Here is an 8,059-nt window from a genome sequence, read left to right on the forward strand (position 1 = left end):
TAAGTCATTTGACTGAGTTGGTTAATTATGGATTTTTGGAAGATAAAGGGGAAAAGATTGGAATAACTTTTTACATCATTCATGATCTCTTACATGAATTAGCACGAAAAGTTTCATCACTTGAATGCCTTAGCATAGACACTCAATCTCAAGTGAGCTCCTTACAAATCCCGACATCAATCCGCCACTTGTCTATCAACATAGATGATACCAGTGTCAACAATAGATTGACTCAAAAAAATTGTGTGGAGGATATCAATACATTGCACACAAGATTAAAAGTTGAAAAACTGCAAACTTTGATGATATTTGGGATACACCACGGTTGCTTTGTGAAGGCTTTTGGTGATTTATTTAGGGAAGCAAAGGCCCTTCGTGTTATTTTACTATCAGATGCATCCTATGATGTGGAATATTTGTTGTGCAACTTTTATAGTCTGCTCCATCTTCGCTACCTTCGAATTGACAGTTCTTCTCTATATAAAGCCAGATTTCCCAACAAAATTTCTAGATTTTATCACATGATGGTCCTAGATGCAGAACACTGTGACATCATAAATCTACCAAGAGATGTCAGCAACCTTGTAAAATTGCGCCATCTTCTCGTTCAACATGATACAATACACTCTAGCATCACTGAGGTTGGGAAACTAAAATCATTACAAGAGTTGCGAAGATTTATGGTCGAACAAGATGATCAAGGTTTTGAATTAAGGCAGATAGGACATTTGGAAGAGCTCTGTGGATCACTGTGCATTGATAGTCTTGAAAATGTTCAGGTACCAGAAGAAGCAGATGAAGCAAAATTGATGCTAAAAAGTCACCTACATGAGTTGATACTACGTTGGAATGATAATTGGTCTACTGATGATTCTGCACTCGAAAAACATGTTCTTGAAAGGCTTAAGCCAAGTCGAGATCTTCAGAAGTTATCCATTATAGGGCACAGAGGAGGCACTTGCCCTTCATGGCTGGGTTTGAACCTCTCACTCGGTAGTCTGAAATCTCTTTGTCTAGATGATGTAAACTGGAAAACATTTCCACCTATAGGAGATTTGTGGTTAGTAGATGTGCCCCGTGAGGAAATCTCAATCAATATCCCTGAGAAGAGGTTTGGAAATTTGAGAAGGCTGGATCTTATACACTTGTCAGGGTTGAAAACATGGGCTGTACATGCCCCTTGTCAATTGTTTCCTTATTTGGAAGTGCTTATCATTAGGGATTGCTCTCAACTTGTGGAATTGTCATTTTCGCATTCTGCCGGTTGTTGTCAACAAGGGAAAGATGCAAATGACAACTTATTTCCTAGACTGAAGGAGCTCAAGATTAGAGACATGTCCACAACTATTGTCATTTGCACCCATTCCTTGGACTGAAGCTCCGTGCTCCATTAAAATAAAAGGAATTTCATCTCTTGATAAATTGGTTTATGGAAAAGAAAAAAGTTATTTGACCATTGAGGGAAATAATAAGGATACAAATGATAGCACGGTTTGGGATGTGCTAGCTTTTCATAATCTAACTGGACTGGAGGACTTGTGCCTGTACTCGTGCCAATCTCTGCCACTGCATTACTTACAAATGCTATCATCCCTAAGGACCCTACGTATGTCTTATCCGAGTAATGTCTTTCCACTTGTTGAAGCTGACAGCCATGTCAAATACCAGTTTCCAGTTGAATCGCTGGCCATCGAGGGCGAGAGGAGTGCTAGTGGGAAAGAGTTGACACAGCTACTTGTCTACTTCCCAAAGCTCTCAGATCTGGAGCTGTGTTCTGTGCAAAGGTAACAGGGCTGGCTGTGAATGTGAGGGGACAGCACGCAACAGAGACGCCCGGAACAACAACTTCAGCTAACAAAGAGGATCAGCAGCAGGATGCAAGAGCAAATGTCGACGTAATAGTCGCATCAGAAGAAGCAGAACATGGCCTATTGATTTTGCCTCCCCAACTGCAGGTCCTGGAGATCCGTGGCAGCCCAAAGCTGCGACTCCTTGGCTCCAATCCACATGACGACAGCAACAAAGATGGACGAACTAGGCAAGGAGGAGGGCTCTGGGTTCTAAGCTCCCTCCGAAGGCTGGAAATCGAGGATTGCCCCGAGCTCCTGTCCTCATACTCGTCTTCATCCTTCTCTTCTTCTTTCCCCTTGCCCAACTCCCTGGAACACCTTAGGATTAGAGGAGCGATGGGCACGGGGGCTCAACTGCCTCTATCAAACCTCACTGCTCTCACAAGTTTATCCATATACCGATGTGGGGATTTAAGAGGCGAGGGATTGTGGTCTCTCCTCGCCCAAGGCCATCTCAACGAATTATCTGTTCAAGGAACGCCCAATTTTTTTGTTGATTCCGAACAGGAGATTCCATCCTGTTCCTCAAAACTGCAGAGGCTCGAAATAGATGATGTGGCTGGATTCACTGCTGCGGCCATTCGTCATAGCCTGCTCTTTTCCTCGCTCACCATATTGAGTATTACGGATCACAAGCTGAAGAGCTTCACAGAGGAGCAAGAGGCCCTTCTGTTTGTCGACTCCCTCGGGGATATCACATTTCATTCCTGCCACAACCTGCAGTCCCTCCCTGAACGTGCGGAGCAATCCAGATGCTGCCCAAGGAGGGCCTCCCAAGTTCACTGCAAGATTTGTATATCATAGACTGTCCACAAATCCAGTCACTGCCCAAGCTGGATGACCTTCCAAGCTCCCTGCGATATTTAAATGTCCGTCACAGCCGAAGCGAGGAGCTAAGGAGACAGTGCCGCAAGTTGATAAATATCATTCCAATAGTCGAAGTCTGACAAACCCAAGGTAACAAAGAGGTGGAACTTCCCACCCATCAATTTCCCTTGCTTCTCCCTAACCCCATAAACCTCCGTCATATTGTGTATTATTGTCCTCTGGATTCTCTCTCTATCTATTCACAATTTTCAATTATAATAAAGTATGAATCTCTGCACATGCCTTCCACCCTATACATCAAACTGGTAAGTGCCTGTGAAACCACCTCTGTAGTCTCATACTGTCATACAGCTATTTACATGTTCAGAATGTTGCTTATTTGATGCTTGACCCAGTTATTTATGCACTTATTAATGCCTTTTGTTTCGCGTGTAACAATAACCTATATACGTTCTCGATCAGGTGAATATGTTTAATGTACTCCTGCCTTGGAGTTCTGAATCTCAGAAGATTTATTGAAATACGGATGCTGCTGTATGTTTTTTTTTTTTTCCTAATCAATGGTCTGCACTCTTATGAAAGCCTGTTCAGCAATAAATGGTTTCAGCCTTCCCATGTCTCTTGGATCTGAGAAAATATGATTGCTCTACTTCTAGTCTTCTAGGCAAGGTAATAACCACATTTCATAAAGTATGCTCTGTTTACGTTGAACATAATTGTATATACTCATTCCCCTGCAATCCAATAATGCATAATAGTGCAACCCGCTTGTTTTCATCTACTGTGCAGGGCACTTCTTCATATTGTCCATTATTCTATCCTTCGGATTCTCTCTTTATATATTTACAATTCTGAATTCTAAAGAATGAATACCTCTGCACGTGCCTCCCACCCTTTACATACTAAGAATGTTTGCTTACTTGCTGATTTGATGCTTGTTCGATTATTTATGCACTTTTCCCTTATTAATGCCTTCTATTTTTTTGTGTAACAATAACCGTATATATGTTTTCGATCAAGTGAATATGTTTAATATACTCCTGCCTTGTTGTTTCAATCTCAGAAGATTTACTGAAATATGGATGCTGTGTATGATTTTTTCTAGTCAAACAGTTTGCACTCTTAGGAAAGCAAGTTCAGCAGTAAATGGTTTCAGTCCTCCCATGACAGCTGAAAATCATGCGACAATGCAAATTTTGTGCTCTTTGATTTTCCCACATCTCAATGGCTATTGAAACCTCAGAGGTGGGCAGTGGAAAAAATATCTTTTGATCACTGAATTTACAAATAGCAGACACAATCCTGAAACCTTAATATTTTTCTCAAATGTCAAACAAAAACTGGACACTTGTGAAACTTTGTCCATGCAAAACTGACATAATACTATTTTATTATGACAATATATTCTTAAAAAAGATGGGTGAAACAGGTCGAAATGTTTTCCTGGATAGATGCTGCTGCTCTGCGCCTGGGTTGGTAGAGGATCCTCTGTTCTGGTGGAGTTGTGGTGGTCGGCAGAGGCAAAGATGGATGAGAAGCTTCCATGGTCTCCTGCGACATGTTAAGGTGTCGCTTTGGTGTCGAACAGGCGGAAGAAAATAGCATTGCTGCTGCGTACTGATGAGATCAAAATCAGTTTTGTATGCTGGCATGCTGCTTTTGGGTGTAATAAGGCCAAAAATCAGATAAATCTACAATCTATTTTCATTCATGCCAATTTGGTTTCTTCCACAGCTTTGGAGCCTTCTAGTGCCAGATGCATTCAACAACTTGACAACTGAAATGAGGCCACACCTGTGTCCAGATGCATCTGACTGATTCAACTAGAAGGAGGTCGGTCGGATTTGTGGCAAGATGCATTTCGATGTGCTGATTGCCATACAGGAGTGATGCTTGGAGCCAAACATTTGCCAACGAAATCCGACTAAGAGCAGTTATTTGGCACACTTCCTGATAAAAAAATAAATATATGGATCTACTCAATAAATCATGCATAACATATTAAGAGTAAATACACGTCTCTATGCTTAGTCCATCACTCTCCACATTTTCTAATTGCAAAAGATACCCTTAAAAAGGAATTCACCTTACAAGACAGCCAAATACAAAACTCAGAGCAGAACTTGCTATTTTCATAACTATTTCTATACAACAGCAAATGCAATGATCGAACACAGTAAAAACATCTACTTAAAATTCCCTACAACTTTATTATGCACCACAAAATCTAATTCGGCCTTCTTCTATTTGTAATCTGGGCCACAATGTTTTCACTCAGATCTGAAACAGTTTGCAACAGTAACTTCGAAAATCCACATGTTCTAAGATATTCAACTGCTACCCTTCTGATATCGTAGATAAACTAGTAGTCTACAGACCTCTGATTCAAACCTATGGTTCATCTAAATAAGAAACAGAAAGGAGATAAAAACGAAATTGATCAACCTAAACATGATCTCTGTTTATTCCTTTGTGGTGCCCAGACCCAAACCAGAGGCTACACGTGACCAATAGAAGGGAAATTGACTTATCAATTACCTACAAGCAAAATCGTCCTTCAAGCCACACTCATCCCTGGACTGCTACGTACCCTGCACTTTGTCCTCCCTGCACACCACAACTCTGCAGATAACGAAGGAAGGACAGAGCCATGAGAAGCAGCAGCAGCCCCCTTTCTCTCTGGCGATTCGTAGAGGAAAAATCTCACGCACCTGCAGGATGGCGTGCCCTAGCGACGGGGAGGACGAGATGGAGAGCGCCGCCTCCGACCACTCGTGAAACTGGGATCGACCAGCAGGGAGACGGAGAGGTTACGGTAGAATTTCTATTTTTGTTTCCTAACCCCTTAACCTTCCTAACTGGACTCTAATTGGGCCTTTGCTTTCTCCTTCTCTAAGCCCATTAGGCCCAAAGACAAATTAATTATTTTTTTTACTGGATGGATGTTACAGTCTCTCTCCCCCTCATGTAAGTCTTTTATTTCTCTTGTCTTGTGCCTATGCCTTATACCTTTTTCGTTCATGTGTGCCAAGTGAAACTGAATGGAATGATACACGAACATGGCAGCATGTTTATCTCGTCAGTTTCATGATCGTCGATCCTGTCCCTGGGGCTGCGGATGTGGTATCGGTGGCCGGCCGCTGGACCAAGCAGAGGGTGCTCTGCTCCGTCCCCTGCATTCAGCGATCGACATCGAGCATCTCCAGTGCAGTCCGCGCACCGCCGGCTCCCGGAGTCTCAGGGCACCCAAACCTCTGCGTGGGAAATTACACAAGCTGCAGGAGCTTAAAGACGCCTACTACATACTCAAGAGTCCTGGTTGGTTGACGCCCACGGAGCTTGAGATGGAGGACAGGGACGATATAGATTAAAGCACCGAGCAAGCTGCTGGGTCACGGTGGCAGCTGCTGATAAACAGCGTGCTGGTGCCTGCGAAGGTCGTTTTGGATCGTCGTACGTACGTTGTGCATTGCAGCTGCAGACCTGCTGCCCTGGAGCACTGCTCGATCGTAGCCGTCTCCTGAGTCCTGACAGGTGGGTTAACAGTACACAGTAGTGGAGTTGGAGGTTAGTTACGAAGAAAGAGGTCAGGTTAAGAAGTCGAATCTTTAGTCTTCAGGTCAATGTCAGATAAAAGCTATTCACGAATACTATACTTTTTTTCTAAGTGGAACTTGCGTTGTGTTCTGAGCTGCACCTGGAAGAAAACGTGCTTTGTCATTGTAGCGCCTAGTAAAGTAGTAAGCCTGAAGTGTATCGAGGTATCTATGCTCCACTAGTGAAGGGAACGGCAGTGCAGGCTCGGTACCTCCCCTGAAATGGTCAGAGTTCGAGTCCTGAGGGACTCACTCTCGTGGCTTTGGCCACAGCGATCGGGGTGAGAAAAAAACTCCCTCGTCTACCTCACATCCAAAGCACAAGTCTGTGGTCAGCTCATCTCACGGAGCTACGGTGCCGTTGTGTATGTGTGGGATAGGGATTTGAGGTTTTCTCGATCTGTGTAGGAAGATTTTCTTCTTAAGCCAGAATAACCGGTGGGTGTCTAGCCACGCAAACCAAATTTTTATGCTCCACTGGTGAAAACTTTTCAATTGGAACCATATAATATAATATATAAACTGAATGATGTACCATCATGCAATGCAAAAAGGGCAAGGGCTCATCCCTTTAATTCTTATTTTGAGCGTACCATCCCTTTAATTCAAAAAAGGAAAACATTTTTTACTTGAAACTTTGCATCCCACTTGAAGTTGTCATTTGCTTTATGTATACTTTCCGACTCAGCAACGGCTAAACATGCTGCCGATTCGTTTTTTAGTTTTTTTTTCGCCCAAGGGGTTGGTGCGCTGCCAAATAGTACTATATCAATCGTTTTCGCCATTCATCTCACACTTGCCATATGGTTATTTGTTTCCCGAGAGCATATCCATCAATTTCTAACACAACATGTAAACCCTGTTTTCCAACGTAATACAAATTTGGTACTATTAGATTTGTAATCAAATAAGCTATTCAATAATCATGAATAATATAATATACAATAAATAAAAGTATAATTTAAGAGACCATGTCAAGTTAGACTACGTCTTATAAAGTAGACCGGAGGGAGTAGTATTGAATAGATATATAGCACTGAGCACCAAAAGCGTCACACATGACACGATGCTCTGGTTGTTGGGTGCTGGGTTTCTTTATAATTTCTGCAGACAGCGAGCATTCGGTGCAGCGTCTAAACTTCACCTATTGTTTCTGCGCTTCCAACAAAAGAAAACCAGCACCCAATAAGCAGCCTGAATGTATTACCGTTCTTGTCGAATGGGAATGGGGAATCTCCCCGTGTCGAAAAAAGATAAGCAGCCTGAAGACTTCAAAGTCCGTGTTTGGAGGGGAGGGGGTTGTAATGTAACTAGAGACTTTTCTCTGTGTGCCCTTATAAAAGATCGTAATCCCCTGTGTGCCCCTGAAAAAATTCAGCGGTCTTCAGCGCCACTACTCCAACTTTTTCGTGTCATCCATGCCACTTCCGTCAGTTTGGGCTCTAACGCCGTTAAACTGCAGGTGTGAAAAGACGAAAATGCCCTTAAGTTCAAATATGTTATTAATTTTTTTTGAGCATCTTAACGACTTCAAATGAAAAAACTCAAAACTAGAAAGTTGTAGATCTCGTCGAGATCTATAATTTTCATATAAATTTTTTTCATTTAATTTCGCAAAAAAAAATATGATTTGATATGATTAATATATCTTAGAAAAATCATATTATTTTTTTTGCGAAATTAAATGAAAAAAAAATTATATGAAAATTATAGATCTCGACGAGATCTACAACTTTCTAGTTTTGAGTTTTTTCATTTGAAGTCGTTAAGATGCTCAAAAAAAAT

General features: G+C 42.0%; 1 pseudogene; it reads left to right on the forward strand.

Annotated features, from left to right (window-relative positions):
* The first annotated feature begins 8 nt into the window (after positions 1 to 8).
* Positions 9 to 4,395, forward strand: LOC136534233 (putative disease resistance protein RGA3; annotated as a pseudogene).
* Positions 4,396 to 8,059: the final 3,664 nt, after the last annotated feature.

The sequence above is a fragment of the Miscanthus floridulus genome, unplaced genomic scaffold, assembly GCF_019320115.1.
Source record: "Miscanthus floridulus cultivar M001 unplaced genomic scaffold, ASM1932011v1 os_1697_1_2, whole genome shotgun sequence".
Taxonomy (NCBI): domain Eukaryota; kingdom Viridiplantae; phylum Streptophyta; class Magnoliopsida; order Poales; family Poaceae; genus Miscanthus; species Miscanthus floridulus.